The following is a 27,524-nucleotide window of genomic DNA, read 5'->3' on the forward strand; positions in this document are numbered from 1 at the left end:
AGTAGAGAGGCTTCCATCAGGGTTTTTATTCCTATCCTTTTCTAAATATTGTCTCAGAGGAGGCTGTTGTACCATAGCTGGTTATAGTTCTATGGGTATCTATACACCACACAGTGCTAATACCATGGGGAATGGCCTTTGTACAAAGAAATCCATTTAAAAGAGAAGGAAAAGCCATTTGTCCCTGATGTCTCATCATAGCAAAGACTCTGAAACTTCCTTCTTTTAAAGCTATTACTAAGTTCCTGTTTGTTGCTTTTTGTCTTCCCAGCAGTCACCAGATGAGAGACTACACACCACCAGGGATGGTCCCAGTGGCCATGCCGTTTCAAATTCCACCACATGATGTCTGGCAGGTAAACTATACTGCAGTTCTGAGCCTTCCCTGCAAACTCTATACTATACCAGCACAAAGAAACAGCTGCTATCTGGGATCAAAATCCATCTGCATTCTCTCCGTTCAAAACCAGTGCTACTGGACGGCATCAGTCGTCTTAGTCTGTAGCCGCAAAAAGAACAGGAGTACTTGTGGCACCTTAGAGACTAACACATTTACTTGAGCAGAAACCAGTCGGAGAACACCTCAGTCTCCCTGGTCACTCGATTACAGACCTAAAAGTCACAAAATTACAACAATAAAACTTAAAAACAGACTCCAGCGAGAGACTGCTGAATTGGAATTAATTTGCCAAATGGACACCATTACATTAGGCTTAAATAAAAACGGGGAGTGTATGAGTCATTACATAAAGTTTTGATTACCACTACAAATGTTCTTCTCTCTCCTGCTGGTAATAGCTCATCTTAAGTGATCACTCTCATTACAGTGTGTATGGTAACACCCATTGTTTCAGGTTCTCTGTGTTTATATATCTATATCTATCTTCCTACTGTATTTCCACTACATGCATGCGATGAAGTGGACTGTAGTCCACGAAAGCTTATGTTCAAATAAATTTGTTAGTCTCTAAGGTACCACCAGTAATCCTGTACTTTTTGCAAATATAGACTAATATGGCTGCTACTCTGAAACCTGTCATTATGCAAGGCACTGAATTCAGCCGTATGGAGTGGAAATTCATCAATTTCATAAAATCTCTCACAGATACAGACAGACATCATCTTTCTTTCCAAATGCAAACGGATGGACATCATATCAAAAGGACTGAGGGTAAAAAATCCATTACAATCGACGTATCACACAGACTATGCTGACAGATTGTGCCACACACTCTCAAAGAAACTGCGGAACCACCTGACCATCATCCTATACAGCAAACAGGGAAAGATTAAGAATGAACTCTCCAAACTGGATACTCTCATCAAAAACCAACCTTCCACACAAACTTCCTCGTGGCTGGACTTTACAAAAACTAGAGAAGCCATTTACAACACACACTTTGCTTCTCTACAGAGGAAAAGGATACTCAACTAGCTAAACTAACTACATACCACAAGGCCACAACAGTGGATCCTTAACCCACCCAGCAATATTGTTAATCTTTCCAGCTATTTTCTTAGCCCAGCAGAAGAGTCTGTCCTATCTCGGGGCCTCTCCTTCTGACGCTCCACGCATTGTTTCATGTTCTCTGTGTATATATATATATATATATATATAGATAGATAGATATCTTCCTCCTGTATTTTCCCCTGCATGCATCCCATGAAGTAGCATGTAAAAGCTTATGCTCAAATAAATTTGTTACTCTAAGGTGCCGCAAGTTCTCCTGTTCTTTTTGAGGATAACTGCAGTGAATCAATCTCTGCACTAGGAATGCTGTAAGATGCTTCTCTCTGCTAGGACAGAAAACTCGGCTTTGCTAAAACTGTTCTCAGTAACCACACTGCAGTGAGTAGCCTGTCCTCACGGAGCCAACAGTTCACTTCCTTGAGCACCCCCAACTTAGGTCATAACCACACTGCACATACTCCTCTCCTCCTTCCCCAGCCACCTGTACAGTTTGCCCTCTGTCTATTCCAAGTTCTGGAACGGAAGTAAGTTTTCTTGTCAGCAAACACCCCCCCCCACCATCTTAACAGGGTGGCATTGTCTGATGCTCAAACTCATGCTGCAACATTTTCAGTGCAGGGTGTCCTATCTGATCGAGATATCCGCTGTCAGGCTCAGGGTATAAGTACTTCTTGTCAGAAGCCTTCCAATGCTCCCTAAAACAGCAGGTGGCTATGAGGAGGGTTTTCCTCACTCTGTTCCCCTGTTTTAAAATGTGAAGGAAACATTCAAGAACAGCAGTGCTGTTACAAGACTCGCTCTTCCAGAGACACCTCCTCATGACAGGGGCCCAGCACTGCAGCAACTTCAGCCCATCTCCTCCTTCACACTCCGGTTGTCTAGGATGGGGACTCGGCCCTCCAGCCAGGTCACATTCAATTCCATCCCCTTTCTGAGGTAACCAAAGTCCAAACCAAATGATATAGCCCACAAATCAAAAGCAATAAGCAAGATCTTCTACCCCACCTGGGCCCGTCATTAGTTCCACTAGCCACATTAACAGAACATAAGCTCTACCATTCTTGAGCTCAAGTCTCTACAAATGTTTCACCGCCAGCTACCCCTCCCATGTTCCACAGTTTTTCCCGCTCTTTTCATAGACTGCTGAATCATCAGACGCCCAGCTCCCCCTGAGTCACTGACCCTCAGGACCTCTTCCCTGGAGTCCTTCCCCTTTTGTCTGCCTTTTCTTGAGCTAGCACCTGCTCCCCCATCTGTCTGGCTGTGGTCTGGCCTTTTACAGGAACTCCTCACTTAAAGTCATCCTGGTTAACGTTGTTTCAATGTTAAGTTGCTGATCAATTAGGGAACATGCTTGTTTAAAGTTGGGAAATGCTTCCTTCTAATGGCGTTCGGCAGCCGCCTGTTTTGTCCCCTGCTTGCAGAAAGAGCAGCCCGTTGCAGCTAGCTGGTGGGGGCTTGGAACCAGAATGGACCAACAACCCGCCTATCAGCTCCCCACTCCTTAATTTCCCTGTGCTGAAGCTGCCCAGGAGGCTATCAATTACAGGCTATCAATTGCAAGCAGTTCAGCTGTCCCTCCCGCCACTGCCACGTGCTGCTCCTTCCCTCTGCCTTGGAGCTGCTCCCAGAGACTCCTGCTTGCTGTATGGGGCGAGGGGGGTAAAGAGAGGCAAATGTCAGGGTGTCTCCCTCCTCCCTGCTCCTGCACCCCACTTACCCCACCTTCCATAGAGCAGGGGGGACACATGGCTCTCTCTGCCCTCCCTCCTTTCCCGCTGCCTTGTAGAGTGTTGTGAGAGTTAACCCTTGAGGGCTCAGCCAATTGCTAATTCATCATTTAGCAGGCAGGGAAATATCCAACCCTCTGACTCCTCCACCTCAACCAAGCTTCACAATCATCATCACTGTGTACCAGTAGTAAATTGTTTGTTTAAAACTTATACTGCGGGTGTGCGTCTGTGCGTGTGTGTATATAATGTCTTTTGTCTGGTGAAAAAAACATTTCCCTGGAATTTAACCCCTTCCGTTACATCAATTCTTATGGGGAAATTGCATTTGCTTAAGATCGTTTCATATAAAGTCCTGTTTTCCAGGTTTGGCAACAGTAAAAAAGTTTAATGATTCAGACGCCATGATGAATAAAACTGTATCTAAAATACAGAGGCAAGGGTGGCCACCCTCAAGCAAAAAACTTGAGAAGGTATCCATAGAAACCTTCTCTGACAGTGGTTCTCAGGCAAAAGGTGACCAGCAAGGGAGATAAAGGAAAACAGGGGACAACACTGATGCCTTCATCAAACTAGACAGCAAAAAGCCTTGGCCCTATTGTGGAGTTTAGCTTGGAAGAGACCATTGCAGTATTAGGTTGCCGAATTCCTCCAAGAGCTAGCTGACTGAGAGGAAGCTGAATTTACAGCTTCTTTACCCTTTAAGGAAGAGGTCCCCAAACTGGGGCCATGCCTCCATAGGGGCACGGTGGAATGTTTGGGGGGACACAATGGGGCCCAGGCCAGCCACCACAGGGCGCTGGGAGGGAACGTCACTCAGCTCAGCCTGACCCCAGCCACGACCCCAGCTCCTGGCCCCACACCCGGCCTCTCCCCAGTACTCGCCCCAAACGCAGCCTGGGTGTGGCTCCGCACTCAACCCCAATCCTGGCCCCAGACCCTTCCCAGCTGCAGCCACAGTTTCAGCCTCCTTACCTTTGTCCGCCTCCCTCGTCCCCCGGCCCCCATCCTCCCCAGGAGTCGTGGCCATGCTCCCAGCCCCAGGGGGGTCGTGGCCAGGGGTAAAGGGGGGCACGTAAGGAGATAGCATAAGATAACACACTTAATCTCTGCAGGAGAACTCAAGCCTTAAAACAAATTATTATTTTTTATTATAAATGGAACCCTTCTGCCCCTCTGAGTTGGTAGCAACAAGGCCGGGTTCAGTATCCAGGGGTTCCATTTCAATAATGCAGTGAAAATGGGCTTGAGCCCCCACCCAGTGATCTGGGACAATTAGATACCACCCCTACCCGAGTGCCTCTAGGAGGCAATACTTCCCCTCTCGCAAGGGAAGTATTAAGGAGGGAAACTATGTGGCATCATGTTGGGGAAACACTACAACAGGATTCATAGCACAGGATTCATAACACAAACCCCTCTCGCAAGGGAAGTAATAAGGAGGGAAACTATGTGGCATCATGTTGGGGAAACACTACAACAGGATTCATAACACAAACCATGAGGAAAAGACCCACCTCCAAGTAAGTTTTGGCAGTGTCCTTTTCCCCTCAGGGTCTTAAGTCCAATCACCCCAATGTCCAACAAGCCAAAAGTCTTTGTCCCTGGTCAGTGCCACCCCAGAGTTCAAAAGTTCATCTGCAGAGTTTTATCCCCCTAGCCTGGGTGAAAAGGAAGGGTGGGGCACACGAGGTGTTAAGAGGCACCTTATGTGGTCCGAGGCCGACTGCCCCGCCTCCGTGGAGATCTGCTGCAGCCTTCACCATGAATGGCTGCGCTCCACCAGCCAGTCCGCTCCTCCAGCCGTCACGTGAGACACTCCAGTCGTCCCCGCAAACTGCTCCGCTCTGCTCACTGTTCCGTGGGCTGCTCCAACCCTCCTGCAAACTGCTCCGCTCTGCCAGCCACTTAGCAATATATCTTCAGGCTCCTCCACTAGTTAACAGAGCACTCAGTGATCTCAGCTCAGTAATTTTAGCTCTTTTAGCAATTTCAGAATGTAGTAGGGGAGCCCCAGTCCTGTTGCATCATTGTCCCAAAGTGAATTCAGCTGATTTATACTTCATTTAAATGCTTAAAAATTTAGAGAATAAAATAGGATTTTAAAATCAATAGTATCCTGACAAATTTGAAAATTGCTCCAAATAGACCAGGCTTTGTACATTTCTATCCTAATAATAAATAATAATTAACAATAATAATTAACGCAGTCGACAGAGCTGTGTCCCTGCATTGTAATCAGAACATTTTAGTAGCAATATTTATTTGGGTGGCACGTGCACACCCATCTCGGGCTGTGAGCAGCAGTTACAGAATTTTGTGGTTTAACCACGTCAGTATCTCTCTTCTGCCGCCGAGTCAAGACATGCAATAGTGTCTTCACTCAATGCTAAATAAAGGTAATGAAATAAAAAGAAAAATACTTAATCAAAGCCATCTGTCATGTTCCCCTCTTCCCCATGTAGTAAGAGGAGGCCCTGAGATATAAACCTTGGTATCAGAGGCCTGGTATGAGGCCTGAGGCCTAAACTAAAGTAATGGTCAAGACTTTGCTAACATAAAGCAAAGTTAAGCTGTGAGCCAGAGGCAGGCCCTGCTCACAGAAGCTGGCAAGGAAAGGGCTGATGCTGCAAGAAGATACGTACCTAAAAGGTACTGAACACTAGATATCAGAACATTCACATACTTGCACATTCCACACAGATAACAAAGAACAGGCTGGCCCATCCCAAGGACGGGGGCAAAAGGGTAATGTGATGGATAGAGTTGTTTTGATCGAACCAACATGTACAAGGTGAAAGGCAGCACCTTAATACGTAGAGGGGTTGTACCTTGCTACGTGGAGGGGTTGTACCTCATATGTCAGGTGTGATGAGTAACTTGTTTGTATCTGTGTATAAGAATGCATCCCTGGGGCGGTGTCTTTGTCCGGCCGAGGGGGCAGTGGAAAGTCCCGCCACTGACTGAGCCGTGTCCATTGCCAAGAGGCACTTTCTCGTAGTATGCCCTGAGTTAGGCTAAGAAACCTACAGGGAACTGCAATTGTGTCCGAGGTCGCAATAAACCTAGTCGACGTGACTTTACATCTTACTGGACTCTGTGGTTATTGGGGGTTCTCGTCGGGTCTGCTGTGTCAGCTATCTGCGCAGAGCTGGGGCAGCACACAGAGGGAACACACGCACACAGCCGAGTGATATCAACATTGGAGAAAGCAGAGCACCACACTGGTAGCACTCTGACAACACTTCTGACAACACTGGTGACCCCGACCGCTGATCTGGTGAGTAAGAGAAGCTGCCGTGGTAAGAATCGCAATCCAACATGGCAGCAAACCTCGAGCTAGGGAACCCCTGATCCTCCTCCTTTTCCCCACAGAGTTTGCTAACTCCTGGACCATCTGGATTGCCAGTAAAAGGGGTCCATATGAATTTAAAAAAGAGAGTGGGGAAACATGGACTGGCATATGTAGAGCAATGGTAGAAACCGAGGCTCTGAGAAATAGTAATAAAAGTAAAAAAGCAACAATTTTGCAACTCATGTCTATGGCAGTGAGATGGCTTAAACAGCATGCTGGCATGCTGGCCAAACAAGTAACAGAAAAAACAGGAGAAGTAGAAGAGGTAACCCGGGCAGTCGAGCACTGGAAAGCCCAAGCTCTTTCAGCAGGGCAACAGGCAGTCCAGACTCATGATATGCTCGAGCAAGTAAAGCAGGAAAATAAAAAATTGGAGAAAGCTGTAGAAAACCTGCAGAAGCAAAAAGTGCCATCTCCTAGTGTTCAACGTACTTCAAGTACTGTTACGGTGCCTGAAGAATGGGGACAGAAGTGGAAAAAGGTGGCCCTAGAAAAATTAAAAGATGAAACGGGGTCCACTGCATTGCAACCATCATCTTATGATAAAAACCAGGTTCCAGTTAAACTTAAACTGGAACCTAGACTGGTGCCTGTCAGAATGAGACAAGTAAGTGCACCTAAGGAAAGAGTAGCAAACAATACTCTCACTGAATTGGTAAATCAAATGAAGGAAAAAATGGAAGAATTCACAGAGCACATTAAGAGACAGGAGCTGTGACTTGATTTCAGGGGAGTGAATAAAAAAGAATTTCAAAGTAAAAAAGTGAAATTAAGCGGGTTGACACCTAGAATTGATGCATTAACACATGGAGTTGCCCAAAAACAGTTAACTGCAGCAAAAAAGGGCACTCCCACTATCCATTTGGCATGCACACAAAAGCAAAAAACACTTCAACCTCCCTGGCCACACAATAGCAGATCGTAAGGTGGCCATTGTGCAGCAAAAAAACTTCAGGACCAGACTTCAAAGAGAAACCGCTGAGCTTCAGTTCATCTGCAAATTTGACACCATCAGCTCAGGATTAAACAAAGACTGTGAATGGCTTGCCAACTACAGAACCAGTTTCTCCTCCCTTGGTTTTCACACCTCAACTGCTAGAACAGGGTCTCATCCTCCCTGATTGAACTAACCTCGTTATCTCTAGCTTGCTTCTTGCTTGCATATATATACCTGCCCCTGGAAATGTGGCTGCAGCTGGGGAAGGGTCTGGGGCCAGGATTGGGGTTGAGTGCGGAGCCACACCCAGGCTGCGTTTGGGGGCGAGTGCTGGGGGAGAGGCCGGGTGTGGGGCCAGGAGCTGGGGTCGTGGCTGGGGTCAGGCTGGAGCTGAGTGACGTTCCCTCCCAGCGCCCTGTGGTGGCTGGTCTGGGCCCCATTGTGTCCCCCCAAACATTCCACCGTGCCCCCTATGGAGGCATGGCCCCCAGTTTGGGGACCTCTTCCTTAAAGGGTAAAGAAGCTGTAAATTCAGCTTCCTCTCAGTCAGCTAGCTCTTGGAGGAATTCGGCAACCTTATTTCCCTCCCTGCTAAATGATGAATTAGCAATTGGCTGAGCCCTCAAGGGTTAACTCTCACAACACTCTACAAGGCAGCGGGAAAGGAGGGAGGGCAGAGAGAGCCATGTGTCCCCCCTGCTCTATGGAAGGTGGGGTAAGTGGGGTGCAGGAGCAGGGAGGAGGGGGAGACACCCTGACATTTGCCTCTCTTTACCCCCCTCGCCCCATACAGCAAGCAGGAGTCTCTGGGAGCAGCTCCAAGGCAGAGGGAAGGAGCAGCACGTGGCAGTGGCGGGAGGGACAGCTGAACTGCTTGCAATTGATAGCCTGTAATTGATAGCCTCCTGGGCAGCTTCAGCACAGGGAAATTAAGGGAGTGGGGAGCTGATAGGCGGGTTGTTGGTCCATTCTGGTTCCAAGCCCCCACCAGCTAGCTGCAACGGGCTGCTCTTTCTGCAAGCAGGGGACAAAACAGGCGGCTGCCGAACGCCATTAGAAGGAAGCATTTCCCAACTTTAAACAAGCATGTTCCCTAATTGATCAGCAACTTAACATTGAAACAACGTTAACCAGGATGACTTTAAGTGAGGAGTTCCTGTAAAAGGCCAGACCACAGCCAGACAGATGGGGGAGCAGGTGCTAGCTCAAGAAAAGGCAGACAAAAGGGGAAGGACTCCAGGGAAGAGGTCCTGAGGGTCAGTGACTCAGGGGGAGCTGGGCGTCTGATGATTCAGCAGTCTATGAAAAGAGCGGGAAAAACTGTGGAACATGGGAGGGGTAGCTGGCGGTGAAACATTTGTAGAGACTTGAGCTCAAGAATGGTAGAGCTTATGTTCTGTTAATGTGGCTAGTGGAACTAATGACGGGCCCAGGTGGGGTAGAAGATCTTGCTTATTGCTTTTGATTTGTGGGCTATATCATTTGGTTTGGACTTTGGTTACCTCAGAAAGGGGATGGAATTGAATGTGACCTGGCTGGAGGGCCGAGTCCCCATCCTAGACAACCGGAGTGTGAAGGAGGAGATGGGCTGAAGTTGCTGCAGTGCTGGGCCCCTGTCATGAGGAGGTGTCTCTGGAAGAGCGAGTCTTGTAACAGCACTGCTGTTCTTGAATGTTTCCTTCACATTTTAAAACAGGGGAACAGAGTGAGGAAAACCCTCCTCATAGCCACCTGCTGTTTTAGGGAGCATTGGAAGGCTTCTGACAAGAAGTACTTATACCCTGAGCCTGACAGCGGATATCTCGATCAGATAGGACACCCTGCACTGAAAATGTTGCAGCATGAGTTTGAGCATCAGACAATGCCACCCTGTTAAGATGGTGGGGGGGGGTGTTTGCTGACAAGAAAACTTACTTCCGTTCCAGAACTTGGAATAGACAGAGGGCAAACTGTACAGGTGGCTGGGGAAGGAGGAGAGGAGTATGTGCAGTGTGGTTATGACCTAAGTTGGGGTGCTCAAGGAAGTGAACTGTTGGCTCCGTGAGGACAGGCTACTCACTGCAGTGTGGTTACTGAGAACAGTTTTAGCAAAGCCGAGTTTTCTGTCCTAGCAGAGAGAAGCATCTTACAGCATTCCTAGTGCAGAGATTGATTCACTGCAGTTATCCTCAAAAAGAACAGGAGAACTTGCGGCACCTTAGAGTAACAAATTTATTTGAGCATAAGCTTTTACATGCTACTTCATGGGATGCATGCAGGGGAAAATACAGGAGGAAGATATCTATCTATCTATATATATATATATATATATACACAGAGAACATGAAACAATGCGTGGAGCGTCAGAAGGAGAGGCCCCGAGATAGGACAGACTCTTCTGCTGGGCTAAGAAAATAGCTGGAAAGATTAACAATATTGCTGGGTGGGTTAAGGATCCACTGTTGTGGCCCCTTGTGGTATGTAGTTAGTTTAGCTAGTTGAGTATCCTTTTCCTCTGTAGAGAAGCAAAGTGTGTGTTGTAAATGGCTTCTCTAGTTTTTGTAAAGTCCAGCCACGAGGAAGTTTGTGTGGAAGGTTGGTTTTGATGAGAGTATCCAGTTTGGAGAGTTCATTCTTAATCTTTCCCTGTTTGCTGTATAGGATGATGGTCAGGTGGTTCCGCAGTTTCTTTGAGAGTGTGTGGCACAATCTGTCAGCATAGTCTGTGTGATACGTCGATTGTAATGGATTTTTTACCCTCAGTCCTTTTGATATGATGTCCATCCGTTTGCATTTGGAAAGAAAGATGATGTCTGTCTGTATCTGTGAGAGATTTTATGAAATTGATGAATTTCCACTCCATACGGCTGAATTCAGTGCCTTGCATAATGACAGGTTTCAGAGTAGCAGCCATATTAGTCTATATTTGCAAAAAGTACAGGATTACTGGTGGTACCTTAGAGACTAACAAATTTATTTGAACATAAGCTTTCGTGGACTACAGTCCACTTCATCGCATGCATGTAGTGGAAATACAGTAGGAAGATAGATATAGATATATAAACACAGAGAACCTGAAACAATGGGTGTTACCATACACACTGTAATGAGAGTGATCACTTAAGATGAGCTATTACCAGCAGGAGAGAGAAGAACTTTTTGTAGTGGTAATCAAAACTTTATGTAATGACTCATACACTCCCCGTTTTTATTTAAGCCTAATGTAATGGTGTCCATTTGGCAAATTAATTCCAATTCAGCAGTCTCTCGCTGGAGTCTGTTTTTAAGTTTTATTGTTGTAATTTTGTGACTTTTAGGTCTGTAATCGAGTGACCAGGGAGACTGAGGTGTTCTCCGACTGGTTTCTGCTCAAGTAAATGTGTTAGTCTCTAAGGTGCCACAAGTACTCCTGTTCTTTTTGCGGCTACAGACTAAGACGACTGATGCCGTCCAGTAGCACTGGTTTTGAACGGAGAGAATGCAGATGGATTTTGATCCCAGATAGCAGCTGTTTCTTTGTGCTGGTATAGTATAGAGTTTGCAGGGAAGGCTCAGAACTGCAGTATAGTTTACCTGCCAGACATCATGTGGTGGAATTTGAAACGGCATGGCCACTGGGACCATCCCTGGTGGTGTGTAGTCTCTCATCTGGTGACTGCTGGGAAGACAAAAAGCAACAAACAGGAACTTAGTAATAGCTTTAAAAAGAAGGAAGTTTCAGAGTCTTTGCTATGATGAGACATCAGGGACAAATGGCTTTTTCCTTCTCTTTTAAATGGATTTCTTTGTACAAAGGCCATTCCCCATGGTATTAGCACTGTGTGGTGTATAGATACCCATAGAACTATAACCAGCTATGGTACAACAGCCTCCTCTGAGACAATATTTAGAAAAGGATAGGAATAAAAACCCTGATGGAAGCCTCTCTACTGTGTTTCAATGAACTGGGGAGAGCATTCCATGAAGATGACCTGCTGGAAACTGGGAAAAGAGATGATCTGAGAGAGAGTTGGAATGTCCCTTGGCTGTGGGACCCAGGAAGAAATAGGATCCTGCTTGATCTTTTACATCCTCTCTCCCTCCCCTTGGGCACCAGTCATTGCTACTTACTTTAAAGGTGGGCTGGACCCATGGATTTCCATGAGGAGCCTGAAAGAGAAGGGAAAGCAGAGTTAATGTCACACAGCCTAGAAGTATATTAGTCTGCTAAACATCAAGTGTTTTGGGAGAGGGGTTCCTTCTCAAATGTTGACACATTCACTTGGTATAATTCTCCACCTAGAAGACCTGCAGGGTCCCCAGGAAGAAATAGGATCCTGCTTGATCTTTTACATCCTCTCTCCCTCCCCTTGGGCACCAGTCATTGCTACTTACTTTAAAGGCGGGCTGGACCCATGGATTTCCATGAGGAGCCTGAAAGAGAAGGGAAAGCAGAGTTAATGTCACACAGCCTAGAAGTATATTAGTCTGCTAAACATCAAGTGCTTTGGGAGAGGGGTTCCTTCTCAAATGTTGACACATTCACTTGGTATAATTCTCCGCCGAGAAGACCTACAGGCGCTCACGCAGCTCCCTTGATTCTAAAGTGGTGTTAGAAAAAGAAATCACCTTAGTGACTGAAGTGCTGAATTCCTCATTCTCATCTTCATTAATGACTGTACATATTTCTCAGTTATCCCTGCCCATAATAACTCAGCAAAAGATGGTTTGCTCTTTCTTATACTATTTACATCTCATGTGTACCAAACACCCTTAGTGATTTGGTTGTAAAGCATCACTTCTCTTTAGAGCAAAAACCAATCCTGGCAGTGTAAGGAAGGAAACAATGCTGAGAAAAGTGAGGCTGGTTTGATACTAATTATGTTGCATCTCCTGCAAGCAGACAGATCTCCCTTGTCTGTCTCCAAATGGCCACTGGTGGTAGCTGCCTAGCATGGGAATAGAGAACTGCTGTGGAGGGCATGTCAAGCTGTGGGGTTGGATGTTTGCAAGTTCTCTTCCACCTCCCCCTATAGTATAATGGCAGTGGGTCACACAGTCAACATTTCATCCTCTTTGTCTTCTCTGAAATATAGTTCTAGTTTGTTGTGGCTAGAAATGCAGGATGTGGCCTCCAAAGAGGCACAAGGAGATTTTAAGAAGCACTAAATGTTTCATAATCGTTCAGCAAACTGAATGCTGCTGCTGCTAAAAAAAGACATCCTCTGAAAATGCAAGAAGGTGCAGCAAACAGCACATTCAGTCATCCAGTTCAATCCTCCCTAGAGAACTGTAGAAATCACTTACCTCCTGACCTCTGAAAGGAGAGGAAGTAATATGGCTGCTCTTTGGCTGCGCAGAGTTGCTGAAAAAAGAGAGAAGGCATTCATTAGATGGGGAAGACAGCTGCTACCGAATTGAGGAGATCGGGGGACATGGTTTGAGCTCAATAGCTTGTCCTTCAGAGGGACTTGACATTAAGAGTGGACCAAGCTGGGGTGTCTGTAAAATTAACGGCAATTATTGCATTCTCCCATGGTGCTGCTGGCCAGTTCCCAGCCCTCTCCATTCTTCTTTCCGAACCCCACCATTCAATGGGCTAAAGTGAGGCATGAGAGGGTGTGAGTCATGGAAAGGCCACACCACATTTAAGAGTTGACATGTTTTTATTTCTGCTCCTCGTCTTCTAGAGCTCACTTGCGACTTTGTCCCTTTTGGGGCACCCTCTGACTCTGTGCAAATTCAGGTGTTCACAGCTCCCCTCCACCCTCCCTGGCCTGTAGCTACAAGCTCACAGACAATCCTGTAATCTTCCCAGTGGATATTAATTGAAAGATTCCATAGTTGTTTCTTGGATGCTACCATTTTTGTTCAAACTCCTCCACCTAACTCTCCTTTTCAGTTCTTAGTTATTCAGGATAGTAAGGAACAGGGCAGATCCAACTGCAGACATTGGCAGTTAACTTGTTTGCCATAGCAATGACTGAGCCATCGAAGCATTGCACAAATGATATAATAAAATAGACATTTCCCACTCAGCAAAGGAAAGGGATAGGAGAGAATAGGACTATCACTACACAGATAGTAGCAGGATGAGGTTGGGAGGGAGGAAAAGGACTGTTTGCATTGCAAGAAGATGTTAAGAGGAGGAAGAATGGTTGGGGCCTGTTGGTGGTCAGACAAAACCCCATCTTTCCTAAAACAACTGCAGAGAATTTGTCTTGTGAGTGCATTTTTTTAGAAGGGTGGCAACCGTATTCCATGGCTGCACTCAAAACCTTGTATGTATATGTACATCTACCCACTTGCCCTCCCTCTCCATGTGCACACAGACAAAGAATCCTAATGCTCACTCTCTGGCAGAGGGGCCACTCTCTTCCAGCAAAGCTATGTACTGGCTGTAGATCTGTGCCTCTGACAGACCGGGGGCAGGAAAAGGAAGGTCATTTCTTAAAGACGCCCAGGAGGGAGCACTCATCCTAAAATAAAATGAACGACAAGGAAATATTAGCATCAGGAGAGCAATTCCCTTCTCTATCTCCTACTTCCCATATGATATGATCCATGTTAACAACACCACATGATCCCACCTCCCAGTAAGATCCCTGTTAATCCAATTTCCTTCCGTTTTCCAATGAAAGCTGTATTTTATTAACTAGCAGAAATATCAAAGCCTATTTTGGAAACCCATCTCCTAAGTATCTCAAAAGTCTCATGTCACATCATTGGGCGAGAGACTCACTGGTGTTCCTCTCCAATGGCTGCCTAACCCCTCCATGGCCTTCAGCCATCACAGCAGGTGCTTTGTTCCATCACACCTTAGTAACTCAGTCAGAGATTAGGGGCCTATTACAGGAATGGGTTGCTGCGGTTCTGTGGCCTGCAATGTGCATGAGGTCAGATCACGATGATCCCTTCTGACCTTAACATCTGTGAGCTATTGTTGTTGCTCTTGGTCACAAAGGAGAAAACTCCATCTCATCAGGGAGGAGGTAGGACGTTACTCAGAGGCATTGAATCTTAAGGAATATTCTCCTTACAAGTGATTATTGGGCTCTTTAAAGGAACTGTCTGTTGCTCCTTCCCAGACTGGACAGTAGAAATGGCTTGATAAAGACCCTGACAACATAGTAGTTGTCTTCCTCACCTTGAGCCTGCCCTACAGTCTACAGTGAAACACAAACAGTGAAACTGTCATCAACCTAGAGATGCGAGTACTTCATTTTCTGTCCCTGACTCCCTCTTTCTCCTCTTTGAAGAGAAGCCTCATCACTTGAAAAGCGAGTCCAATGCTGAGGGCCTGAGCCCTCCCAGAGTATTTTAAACCCAGACTTGACTGGGGTCTAGGCAGGATAGAGATCTCTGCCTGTGGGAAGTGTTTTTCAATGACTGCTGCATCCACACTTTCCGAATGGTGGGAGTTCGGCTCCCCGAAGTGCTGGATACTCAGGGGAGGAGGAAGCTGATCCCAGAATTACCTGCTGAATGAGGCTTGATATGCCTTTGTGGCATATAAGGAGCCTTCACTGGGCATAAAGAAGGCAGTGAGGGGCCAGAGGGATGCAGCAAATTTACTGCGGAGATGGGGTCTGGCCCTCAATGGCCCCTTCATCCTAAATAAAATGGAAACAACAAAATATTAGTAGTGAGTTCCCGATAATAATAATAAAGTATCAATAAGCACAGCAATTTAGGGACAGTGCTAGAAGGAAAACAGTGAAGAGTAGAGGAGCTAAATCATTGCTGACTCTAATATTGAACGGGAAACCCCATTGAAAATAGTGGCTTAATGCACCTTTCAGGTACCTAGAAAAAGGATATTGAGGAACGGGATCTCTGAGAGGAACCCAGACATTCAGCAACACAACAGTCAAGAGATTAAGAAGGAGACATGATTCGTTCTATACTAAGAGCTGCCTGCAGGGTTATCTGGGAAGCTGTCAGCCTCTGTGCCATTCGGAGACTGTTGGCTTAACTATGCGACTTTAACGCTCATCTTTCCCGACCGCCACACGATATAATGTGTGTAATGCAAAACTCTTTTCTTACCAAGAATCCAGCGTTGATTTCACGTAATCCATCCTCCTCTGATGGTACTCCGATTGTAACTGGATAAAAGAGACATTCACACTAGACATTAATCAAATTTTCTAGGAGTTAAACGGCAATCTCTGACAAAAGGAGTAAATTGCCTAGAATAGGAATTGAGGTTCCATCACTGGAGATCTTGAGAAATGACTGAAATTAGTGTATTTTCTATTTTCCACACTGTAGATGATCTTGTAAGAGAGTTCCCTTTCATGTACTTTCTCGATACTGCTTTGCTTTGTACTGAGTTTATTTCTTCAAACCATCAGAAAGGGCTGTGTTTACTTCTGATGGTCCATGGAGAATAGATAAAGAAGAACGGAGTTAGTTGAATTGATGGGAGATTCATATAGTGGAGAATCTGAAATGATGTGGGTGGGGGTAAGAGGGGTAGAGTCGATGATCAGCCAAATTCCACCCAAACCTGATCAGCAAGGAAGCTACTCAGGAAAGGGTATGTTTCTCATCATGACTGTCATCTTGTTTTATTATCACTGTACTCTGCAGGAGCAAAATCCATAGATGCTCTGGTGATTGGTAATACATACAAACCTTTGATCACTAGCTAGGGAAGGGATTAGAATCGACATTCGAAGGACTTTCCCCCAGGTGATTATCGCCTCATAAATGACACAGGACAGGAATTTATCCAGCAATGATGTGATTTGTGCAGCTGGGCCTGGTAGTCAAACTGTTTCCATATCTCTCATACAACAGAAATATGGAAATCCTTCTCTTCAGAAGCCCCCAGTGAGCAAGTGTGACAATGGACTGCTCTGCTAGTTCCTTCAGGAGAAGTCCACAATTAGGCTGGTAGCCCTTGGAAAGGCATGTAGCTTCTTTACCCCACACACCAGCTGCTTTTTCAATTCAGTTAATGTCCCACAAAATAAATGACAAACCAGCATTTTCAACCAAGAGTGAAATAACTCCTCTGCCTCGCTGTGGCCGTTAACTCTCCCAGAGCCCTTATGTAAAGAAACGTCATCATATGCAGCCCTAGGGGCTGCATTCCAGCATGTGCTCTTTGACCAGTCCTTTCCCAGATGTACCCATCATGCACCACAGAACTGGAGAATACACAGGGTGCTGCCCTCAGATCATCTAGGAGCTGCCTTAGGTATCTCATGAGTATGTCTGAAATCCCTAACCCAGGAAGCGGGCAGAACTTCTAAAATAGCTACAATTCAGCAACCCACTAATCAGCTCTTCCTGATACAAAGCTGAGCACTGACCTGAGCTGAATGCACTGATGGCTGGTCTTGGGCCAGGGGACTTCATAATGAGGGGTGTGCCATGCCAACCAGGTCTGATGTCCATAAAAGGGCAACGGACATACAGCCTTGCCCTGCCTACACAAGCCTTTGTGATCATAGTGCCCTCTCTAGAGACTAGTCCAGTCAAAGCCCAATAGGAACTTACAAAAGGGTTGGTGTCTTTAAGGAAATATTGATAAATGTCCTTAAAGACCGAACTTTTCAAGAAGGACTTTTTTGATACTAGTCAAAGTGCCTGCACTCAGCTAGCAACTAACTTGCTTCCAAGATTCTTAAAAGTGGCAACAATTATTAAGCCAGAATGTACACTGTGGAGTAGGTAACTATTATCTCTGTTTTAAAGATGGATAAACAGAGACTCAGTGATGATATTAGGATATTTATCAGCTATGAAAGAAATCACTTTCTGTTTCTGTGAATAAATATAGATGATATTAATAACATTTTCTACACTAAGGGTGTGATTGAAAGTTCCCTGGAGTCCATAGGATCACCACTGAATAAATGCAATTGGTTTGGAATTAGCCCCTTAGATAACAAAACATTGTGCTTTCAAGGACCTCAAAATGCCAAAGAATAATTAATTCATAACTTTTTTAATACTTACCATTATCCCCGTTTTCAGGATGAATAAAGGGAGACACCTCAAAGGTCGAGGATTGCCAAAATTAATGTTAATCAATGCCTGAAGTGAGTGAGGAGTTTTGCTTAATCCCGAATCTACCCACCAGAGCCCAAATGAGTGAGAATTCCTGCTGAATCTCCAGATGTAGTACAGCCCCCCCCCCCCCCTAGACCCACCATGTGGACATTTTCTGAAAGCCACAATCTGATTAAAGTCAATGGGATTTTGGATTTTATTGTCCAAATGTATCAGTGAGCAGAGAACTCTGACTGACTATACTATAGTTGGACTCACCATGCCAGTGGACATTCTGCTAAAATTGCTCACATGCTGAGTTACAAGCTTGTATTTATTCCTTGTGTGTTACATGGGCATAGTGTAGCTTGACAAGGACAGAAGAAATGTTTTAAGAACTCCTAACTAGTCTGAGACCCTGTGAAACCACAACTCAATTAGTATATAGCTTACACTGCTGTGTTACATTGGCCATCTGAAAAAATTCACTTACTTCTATCACAGGCCTGTCTGCCAAGTCTCACACTGATTGAAATATCCCTCAGCGCCAACCAGTTCTCCCAGAGGCCAAGTTGAGCACTGACTTGAGCTCAGTTCCCCAGTAGCTATGTGTGAGCCCGGTGATGCCATAATGAAAGCTGTACCACAATCGCCATGACAACTAGGTGCTAACTCCTACCAGGGGAATATGTTGGGTCTTATGTATGTGTGCATCCCTGCTTGGTCTGCCCAAGTTTTTGTGATTATCTTGCCCTCTCTAGCCCAGAAAGAGGATAAAAGCCCAAATGTTAAGGAGATCTGAGAGTGATGCTTCTTTCGTTCAAGTGACCGAGGCCCTTTTTTTGAATTTATGATCCTGAGAGCTTAGCACAGGGAGCATAAAGTACCTGGCTTCTGTTGTGTCTGTCTGCATTCAGCCTCCGATTTAGTAACATCTGGGACCGTAGTTAATTCTAGCGGAGTTTGGAAGAGGAGCTTGAGAATCAGGAGAGCTGGTTTCCCATTGTAGTTATGCTCCTGGTTGTCTGTGACTTGCCAAAGTTACTGAACAACCCTGCCCCAGGGATAGAATGGGGATAAAAGCACCTAGACTCTTCTTTTAGGTAAAGCAGTGTGTTTTTCATTCCTAGGATGCTTTGGGGGAGGGCCAAATAATTATTTTGTGCTCTAGGGGTGCATTGAGAGCAGAGTTAAATTGATTTGGATCACTGGTGAGAAGTAGGGAGAGGGGTTTGGCCCAATCTATGAATCTTCTCTTAATTCTATTGATTACTTCAGAATTCCCAGTTCTCTCTCTGAGGTTTGACAGGTTCTTGTCCCAAGATCAGGTCTAGTATGATTAAAATTCCTATTTAGTTGGGAACCCTGATGTGCACAGTTGCAACACTTACATTTTAGGAACCCTTCCGCATTTACAGTAGTTAATACATTTAGCAAAGTCACAAACACTCTAACCCAGCAAGGTAGATAGAGGTGATACAGAATGTACATCTGAACATCCATATACTCACACCATCCTTGGAGAACAACCTGATATGCTAGCCATCACCTTCCTTATCATCACCAGTGGCTATCATCCTAGTATCTCCCAAGGGCTACATTTCTCTTTCCTCCTGCAGGCAGGCTGGGTAACAACTTTGATCCTATGTTATGCTGATGCCACTATGTCCGAAGTATATTCAGTGGGAGTTTCGTGCCTCTTCCTTATTTGAATGTCCTCGCTCTGCTCACGTTGGGTTGCCCTTCTCCTCTAGGTTAGTTTATTAACGATCTCAGCTTTTTGTAAGAGACATCAATTCGTTGCCATGGCACTGTTTTGGTCAGACTTCTGCAGATGTTCTATCCTAAGATATCCAAAAGCTGGTGTTAGCTCATGTTCGTGTGGGTTGCTGGTGTTGTTATGGACCGACTTCTCCCTTCAAACTCTGTTCCCAGTTTCCCCAAACTTAAGGGCAACCGTTCAGCCATTTCTCTGAGCCAGACTTGGAAGGCTTCAAGCCTTATGCTAACTGCTGCAGCCAGTGTCTTGTAGGCTAGAGGCCTGTAGGTTCCTTGTGTTACTGCCAAATAAAATAAATGCTTTTTGGTGGGAGGGGAAGTTGAATTAGTTTTGTCTGTTTGGGTGATGATTTGGGTGTGGTTGCTAGGAGAGGCAATGGCATTGTCTTTTGTTACTCCAGAGTGTAGGGCTGGGAGCTGAAATGGGTTTAATTGCTAGGACATGTTTGGCTTGCATTAGCCCCAAGAGAAACACACATGAAAAGCTTTGATAATAAAGCCTCTATAATCAAAGCCTCTACAATAAGCACGTTTTTATGTCCTTTGGGGCTAATGCAAACCAAACAGTTTGGGGATCCTTCGTTTGTTTAGGAAGTAGGGCTGTCAAGAAATTTAAAAAATTAGTTGCGATTAATTGCGGTGTTGAACAATAATAGAATACCATTCATTGAAATATTGTTGGATGTTTTCTACATTTTCAAATATATTGATTTCAGTTACAATGTAGAATACAAAGTGTGCAGTGCTCAGTTGGTATTTTTCATATTTTTCTAACAAATATTTGCACGGTAAAACCCAAAAGAAATAGTAATTTTCAATACCTCATACAAGTACTCCTACAAGTACTGTAGTACAATCTCTTTATCATGAAAGTTAAACGTGCAAATGGCACCGTTGCAGCTGGCGTCGCAAGATAGTTACATGCCAGATGTGCTAAAGATTCATATGTGCCTTCATGCTTTGATCACCATTCCAGAGGACGTACATCCATACTGATGACGGGTTCTGCTCCATAATGATCCAAAGCAGCGAGGACTGGCGCATGCTCATTTTCACCTCCTGAGTCGATACCACCAGGAGAAGTTTGATTTTCTTTTTTGGTGGTTTGGGTTCTGTAGTTTTTGCATCGGAGTGTTGCTCTTGTAAGACTTCTGAAAGCATGCTCCACGCCTTGTCCCTCTCAGGTTTTGGAAGGCACTTCAGATTCTTCAACCTTGGGCTTGAGGTCTGTAGCTATCTTTAGAAATCTCACATTGGTACCTTCTTTGCATTTTGTCAAATCTGCAGTAAAAGTGTTCTTACAACGAACAACATGCTAGGTCACCATCCGAGACTGCTAGAACATGAAACATAGGGCAGAATGTGGGAAAAAGAGAGAAGGAGACATAACATTCTCCCCCAAGGAGTTCAGTCACGAATTTAATTAAGACATCTTTTTAAGGAGTGTCATCAGAATGAAACCATGTCCTCTGGAATGGTGGCTGAAACATGAAGGGGCATACAAATATTTCGGACATCTGGCACGTGACTATCTTGCAACGCCGGCTACAACGGTGCCATGCAAATGCCCGTTCTCCTTTCAGGTGACATTGTAAATAAGAAGTGGGCAGCATTATCTCCTTTCAATGTCAAAATACTTCTTAGTCTTAGGGATTGGCTGAACAAGAAGTAGCACCGTGTGGACGTGTCGGCTCTAAAGTTTTACATTGTTTTACTTTTGAGTGCAGTTATTTTCTGGAACATGCCTGTACACTGTAAGGTGCACTTTCATGACAGAGATTGCACTAGAATACTTGTATGAGGTGAATTGAGAAATGCCATTTCTTTTGCTTATCGTTTTACAGGGTACATATTTGTAATAAAAATAATAATAGAACACGTGCTGTAATCAAAATCAATCTATTTGAAAATGTAGAAAACATCCAAAATATGTAATAAATTTCAGTTGGTATTCTATTGTTACGAGTGTGATTAAAACTGCGATTAATCACGATTTAATTTTTTTGAGTTAGGATACGAATTTCCCCTTAACAGCACACTAGGATCACCTAGTCCCAGCGGTTTATCTGGTATTACCTGGGTCCTGGCGTGTTCTTCTTTTACCTATAAAAGAAATAATAGAAAAATCTTCTCACTTCTCTCGGAGTCCAAACATTCGATTAACAACTAGGTACACAGTTATATTTGCAATTCTTTTCAGAATCTTCCTCCTATTACTTTAGTTGAGAGATGTGAAACCATTTTGATGCCCCCTTTTTCTATCTATCTATCTATCTATCTATCGATCGATCGATCGATCGATCGTGGGACTGGCTTTATTTTATCTGTCACTCTTGTGGGTGCAAGAGCGAGGTTGGTTTGATTCTCTTTTTTAGTATTGATCACATTTCTCAGGGCTATTTTATTAGTTTCTTCTTTCTTTTACCTAGTCTAGCCTAATGAATACATTTTCATTTTTAATTGGATATCTTTCACTTTCAATTGATTGTTAATTTGGGGTAATATTTCTTAACTAAACTAGTATCTCTTAACAATCCCAAATTTTTTCCTCAAGATGCTTCTGGAGCTGTAATGGTTGTGCTCTTTGTGTTTGTTGGTTGGGTTTTTTTTGTTTGGTTATTTTTTTTTAAATAGGGGCACGGTATATTCTTGTTGTCCCGCTTTTATTCTCTGAATGCTTTGGTTAGTATACAAGGTACATACCTGTACCTATACATGACATTTTCTGTTTTAATTCTTATGTCACTAGGTTTTCTAACATGAAAACACACTTCCGTCTTCCAAATAAACAAAGGTTTTATCCCCTCCTAGTGTAAAAAGTAAATTACATTCCTCTTATTCATCAATACACATTGGATTTTTGGTATCCCATTCCTCATTTTAAAACAACACTACGCATCTTCTTTTCCAAAGCTTTCTTTTATTAAATATAGTTTGTTATTTAAACAAATAATGAAAGAACAATTGTAACAATATACACAACTAGTAAAAATGTGTAACTTTCCAGAGAACCTTTATTTACTAAATCAATTGTAACATTGAGGTTTTGTTTAATATCAATACCGATAACACCATAGGCTCCTATGCTCTTTAACAAAAATCATCCTTGTAAATCTTTTGTCCCTATTTGGAATCTCATAAAAGAACTTAAGGGGACTAAACTTCTATATCCATTGATCCCAAATATTGTCTTCCAGGATACTGGGGAATCATTTCTAAACATTCATTGGTTACTATCTGGGACACTTCGATGAGAGGGAGTGGCCTCCCTATTCAGATAGCACCACTGGCTATAAACACCTTCCTCAATGACTACTTGAGTCATTGGCCTTCCCCACTAATCCACCATGAGCTGTGCTACTATTCCTGGACATAGTTTTAAAGAGGGGGTGCTCTTGAAATAAACAGAATCTGTAAACTGTACCAATCCTTGCCTGCTCCTGGAACTCCTGGTCCATTCTTCTGAATTCTTTTCTTTCTTGTAATTCCTCTAAGTAAAGACAGAGAATTGGGATTACTTACTAGTCTAACTGCAAGACTTCTAATGATAACTAGATAATTTGATTATTCTTTTTAAACAACTATACACTCCACTATTTTTAAATGGAATTTTACTCTCTGCTTTATTAAATCCTTGTAATATTTTCCATTAGTAAGTTTCACATCTTTTGTAGGGCTCCCCAGGTATCCTGATGAAAATATGCCATCGGCATGATCTTGTGTTGACCCTGGAGAGCTTGGGGGCATCTGGCCTCCGTAGGCTACTTCTCTGATGGTGGGGTTCAGCTCCCTTCTGATCTGCTCAGCTTCGAGCAGCTCAGCAGTGGATAGATAACCTGTCAGTTTGGTCCCTTCTCTCATATCACAATAGTCGCTTCCAAACCAAACTCCTGAATGAATCAAGGGCTCTCCATTTTTCCCTTTTAGAACTTTGACCTTCCCTTTATTTTGTTGGCCCCCTCTTTGCTGAGGACCATTGTCGGAAACTGATACCTTCTCAATCTTCCTTTTCGGGGATGGCCGCTCTTTCTTTTGTATTTTGGACTGTACTGAACTCAGTCAGCCACACTGGTTAACCACTGCAGAGAAGAATTGTATAGGTCATCAAGGGCCCCAGCAAAGTGCGCGTACCAACAGGACACAAATTTTACACTTGTTCCATCGAGTCACAGGTATTTTCAGTGTGGGCACGGGTGACCCTAAAAATAGTGTTTCACCCTGTTATGTTGTATTTGTCTCCTGTTTAAGATAATTATTGTGTGGAACATATTCTTATGCATTTGTGTTATTTCTTGGAAGTCTCCAACTATCTGGCAAGTAAGTGGAGATTACTCTGTAGGTGGAGTTTTCTGCCCAAGCTGCCCTGGTGACCCTGCCAGGAAGAAGCGAGGGAGGTGGAGGCACCACCATATAATTTCATAGGGGAAAAAAACAAAGAGAAAAGATACACCCTGCTGAATGGGTGGCGGGATCCAAAAGAACCCAGCCCTGTTCATCGAAACCTGTAAGCGGATTGGCATTCAAGGAGGTAACCAGGTGGAGAGGAGCGCTACACCCTCATTGTACAAATTGGAGGAATCCTAACCCAAGGATTGGTCCTTCCTCTTTATTGTGCAAGCCGGGGAAATCACCATCCCAATTTCTCCCCTGTGGCCCCTTTGCTGCCACTCTCGCTCCTTTTCTCACTTGCAACTCACTTTTCAGAGCATAATTTTGGCACTGACAGGCCTCGTGGCTAAGCTTATTTTCCTCCTCGACATCTGTAAGCACAGCTCTCACTACAGCTTGCCCATCTAACACTTTTGTTTCACTCCGCCACTTCCTACCTTATCTTGTCCTGGTCTATGTGTGCCTCACTTGCCTCTTTCTGCGTGGCTAGAGCCTGGGCTTCATGTGTTAAAGCATTTTTGTTAACCCTGTAGGGCAGCCTTTTATTTTCCTTTTGTTTGGGCCTCCTGTACAGATTCCCTTTTAATTAGGCATCCCATTGCTCATATAATTGGCAATATTCATCAGGTCCAATAAAAGCACCAGGCTTCCAAGGGCCATTCTGATATTTTAAAACAAAATCCTCTAACCCCATTTTTCCTAACCTAAATTTATTACCATTCAAGTTTCCTTTCTTTGCTGACACTTTTATGTTATTTTGCACACTTAGCCAGATAATAATACCTGAGTGCTAAATTCCCTGGGTAACTCGGAGACTATGGCGGGAATGCAGATTATAACTCTAGTTCCTATCCTCTCACTTACAGGATTGTGTTTTTTGGTTCTCGTCGTGACCACAATTATGTTTTCCACAAAAACACCCAAACTGTTATCTGTCCCGTTAGGAATCTGCCATGTGTTATACAGATATCGCTTCTCAGGCTGGTCTACCTCTGTTTTCCACAAAAAAAGTAAACATTTCTTTTATCCTGGGAATGCTATCTATTTTTAGACTCAGCATTTCATTGGTTATCTGTTATATCATCCTACTTGTTTACATTCTGTTGGCTAGCTGCCTGTCAGCCCATGTGGGCCATTATCTGTCAATCATTGTTTAAAACTTTCCTAACCTTTAGCCTACATTCATTCAGTTATGACCCTTTTACCTACATTCAGCGGCTGTGACCTTTAGCCTACTTTTGTAATGTATACGCTGTGATGGGGCAAGGCTGGAGGGCTACAGTAAAGTACTGAGGAAGAAGTATGTTAGCCCCAGGCTAAACAAATCCCTAGTACCATGGTAACCAAATGGCAGTTGCTCCAGGTTAATCAAGGCTGAACTGCTTGCAATTGATAGCCTGTAATTGATAGCCTCCTGGGCAGCTTCAGCACAGGGAAATTAAGGGAGTGGGGAGCTGATAGGCGGGTTGTTGGTCCATTCTGGTTCCAAGCCCCCACCAGCTAGCTGCAACGGGCTGCTCTTTCTGCAAGCAGGGGACAAAACAGGCGGCTGCCGAACGCCATTAGAAGGGAGCATTTCCCAACTTTAAATGAGCATGTTCCCTAATTGATCAGCAACTTAACATTGAAACAACGTTAACGAGGATGACTTTAAGTGAGGAGTTCCTGTAAAAGGCCAGACCACAGCCAGACATATGGGGAGCAGGTGCTAGCCCAAGAAAAGGCAGACAAAGGGAAGGACTCCAGGAAGAGGTCCTGAGGGTCAGTGACTCAGGGGGTGCTGGGCCTCTGATGATTCAGCAGTCTATGAAAAGAGCAGGAAAAACTGTGGAACATGGGAGGGGTAGCTGGCGGTGAAACGTTTGTAGAGACTTGAGCTCAAGAATGGTAGAGCTTATGTTCTGTTAATGTGGCTAGTGGAACTAATGACGGGCCAGGTGGGGTAGAAGATCTTGCTTATTGCTTTTGATTTGCGGGCTATATCATTTGGTTTGGACTTTGGTTACCTCAGAAAGGGGATGGAATTGAATGTGACCTGGCTGGAGGGCCGAGTCCCCATCCTAGACAACCAGAGTGTGAAGGAGGAGATGGGCTGAAGTTGCTGCAGTGCTGGGCCCTGTCATGAGGAGGTGTCTCTGGAAGAGCGAGTCTTGTAACAGCACTGCTGTTCTTGAATGTTTCCTTCACATTTTAAAACAGGAGAACAGAGTGAGGAAAACCCTCCTCATAGCCACCTGCTGTTTCAGGGAGCATTGGAAGGCTTCTGACAAGAAGTACTTATACCCTGAGCCTGACAGCGGATATCTCGATCAGATAGGACACCCTGCACTGAAAATGCTGCAGCATGAGTTTGAGCATCAGACAATGCCACCCTGTTAAGATGGTGGGGGGAGGGTGTTTGTTGACAAGATAACTTACTTCCGTTCCAGAACTTGGAATAGACAGAGGGCAAACTGTACAGGTGGCTGGGGAAGGAGGAGAGGAGTATGTGCAGTGTGGTTATGACCTAAGTTGGGGTGCTCAAGGAAGTGAACTGTTGGCTCCGTGAGGACAGGCTACTCACTGCAGTGTGGTTACTGAGAACAGTTTTAGCAAAGGCGATTTTTCTGTCCTAGCAGAGAGAAGCATCTTACAGCATTCCTAGTGCAGAGATTGATTCACTGCAGTTATCCTCAAAAAGAACAGGAGAACTTGCGGCACCTTAGAGTAACAAATTTATTTGAGCATAAGCTTTTACATGCTACTTCATGGGATGCATGCAGGGGAAAATACAGGAGGAAGATATCTATCTAACTATCTATATATATATACACAGAGAACATGAAACAATGCGTGGAGGGTCAGAAGGAGAGGCCCCGAGATAGGACAGACTCTTCTGCTGGGCTAAGAGAATAGCTGGAAAGATTAACAATATTGCTGGGTGGGTTAAGGATCCACTGTTGTGGCCCCTTGTGGTATGTAGTTAGTTTAGCTAGTTGAGTATCCTTTTCCTCTGTAGAGAAGCAAAGTGTGTGTTGTAAATGGCTTCTCTAGTTTTTGTAAAGTCCAGCCACGAGGAAGTTTGTGTGGAAGGTTGGTTTTTGATGAGAGTATCCAGTTTGGAGAGTTCATTCTTAATCTTTCCCTGTTTGCTGTATAGGATGATGGTCAGGTGGTTCCGCAGTTTCTTTGAGAGTGTGTGGCACAATCTGTCAGCATAGTCTGTGTGATACGTCGATTGTAATGGATTTTTTACCCTCAGTCCTTTTGATATGATGTCCATCCGTTTGCATTTGCAAAGAAAGATGATGTCTGTCTGTATCTGTGCGAGATTTTATGAAATTGATGAATTTCCACTCCATACGGCTGAATTCAGTGCCTTGCATAATGACAGGTTTCAGAGTAGCAGCCATATTAGTCTATATTTGCAAAAAGTACAGGAGTACTGGTGGTACCTTAGAGATTAACAAATTTATTTGAACATAAGCTTTTGTGGACTACAGTCCACTTCATCGCATGCATGTAGTGGAAATACAGTAGGAAGATAGATATAGATATATAAACACAGAGAACCTGAAACAATGGGTGTTACCATACACACTGTAATGAGAGTGATCACTTAAGATGAGCTATTACCAGCAGGAGAGAGAAGAACTTTTTGTAGTGGTAATCAAAACTTTATGTAATGACTCATACACTCCCCGTTTTTATTTAAGCCTAATGTAATGGTGTCCATTTGGCAAATTAATTCCAATTCAGCAGTCTCTGGCTGGAGTCTGTTTTTAAGTTTTATTGTTGTAATTTTGCAACTTTTACGTCTGTAATCGAGTGACCAGGGAGACTGAGGTGTTCTCCGACTGGTTTCTGAATGTTATAATGCTTGATGTCTGATTTGTGTCCATTTCTTCTTTTCCGTAGAGG

The 27,524-nt window shown here is 44.3% G+C and overlaps 1 long non-coding RNA gene across 1 annotated transcript; it reads right to left on the reverse strand.

The window, feature by feature from the left end:
• Nucleotides 1-13,882: 13,882 nt before the first annotated feature.
• On the reverse strand, nucleotides 13,883-15,559 carry LOC120369263. The gene is made up of 3 exons (XR_005583022.1): nucleotides 15,501-15,559; nucleotides 14,930-15,064; nucleotides 13,883-13,930 (listed from the first exon to the last, which is right to left on the reverse strand). It is a non-coding gene; the product is annotated as an uncharacterized LOC120369263 (long non-coding RNA).
• Between the last annotated feature and the right edge of the window lie 11,965 nt (nucleotides 15,560-27,524).

The sequence above is a fragment of the Mauremys reevesii genome, linkage group 7 (assembly GCF_016161935.1).
Source record: "Mauremys reevesii isolate NIE-2019 linkage group 7, ASM1616193v1, whole genome shotgun sequence".
In the NCBI taxonomy this organism is placed as follows: domain Eukaryota; kingdom Metazoa; phylum Chordata; order Testudines; family Geoemydidae; genus Mauremys; species Mauremys reevesii.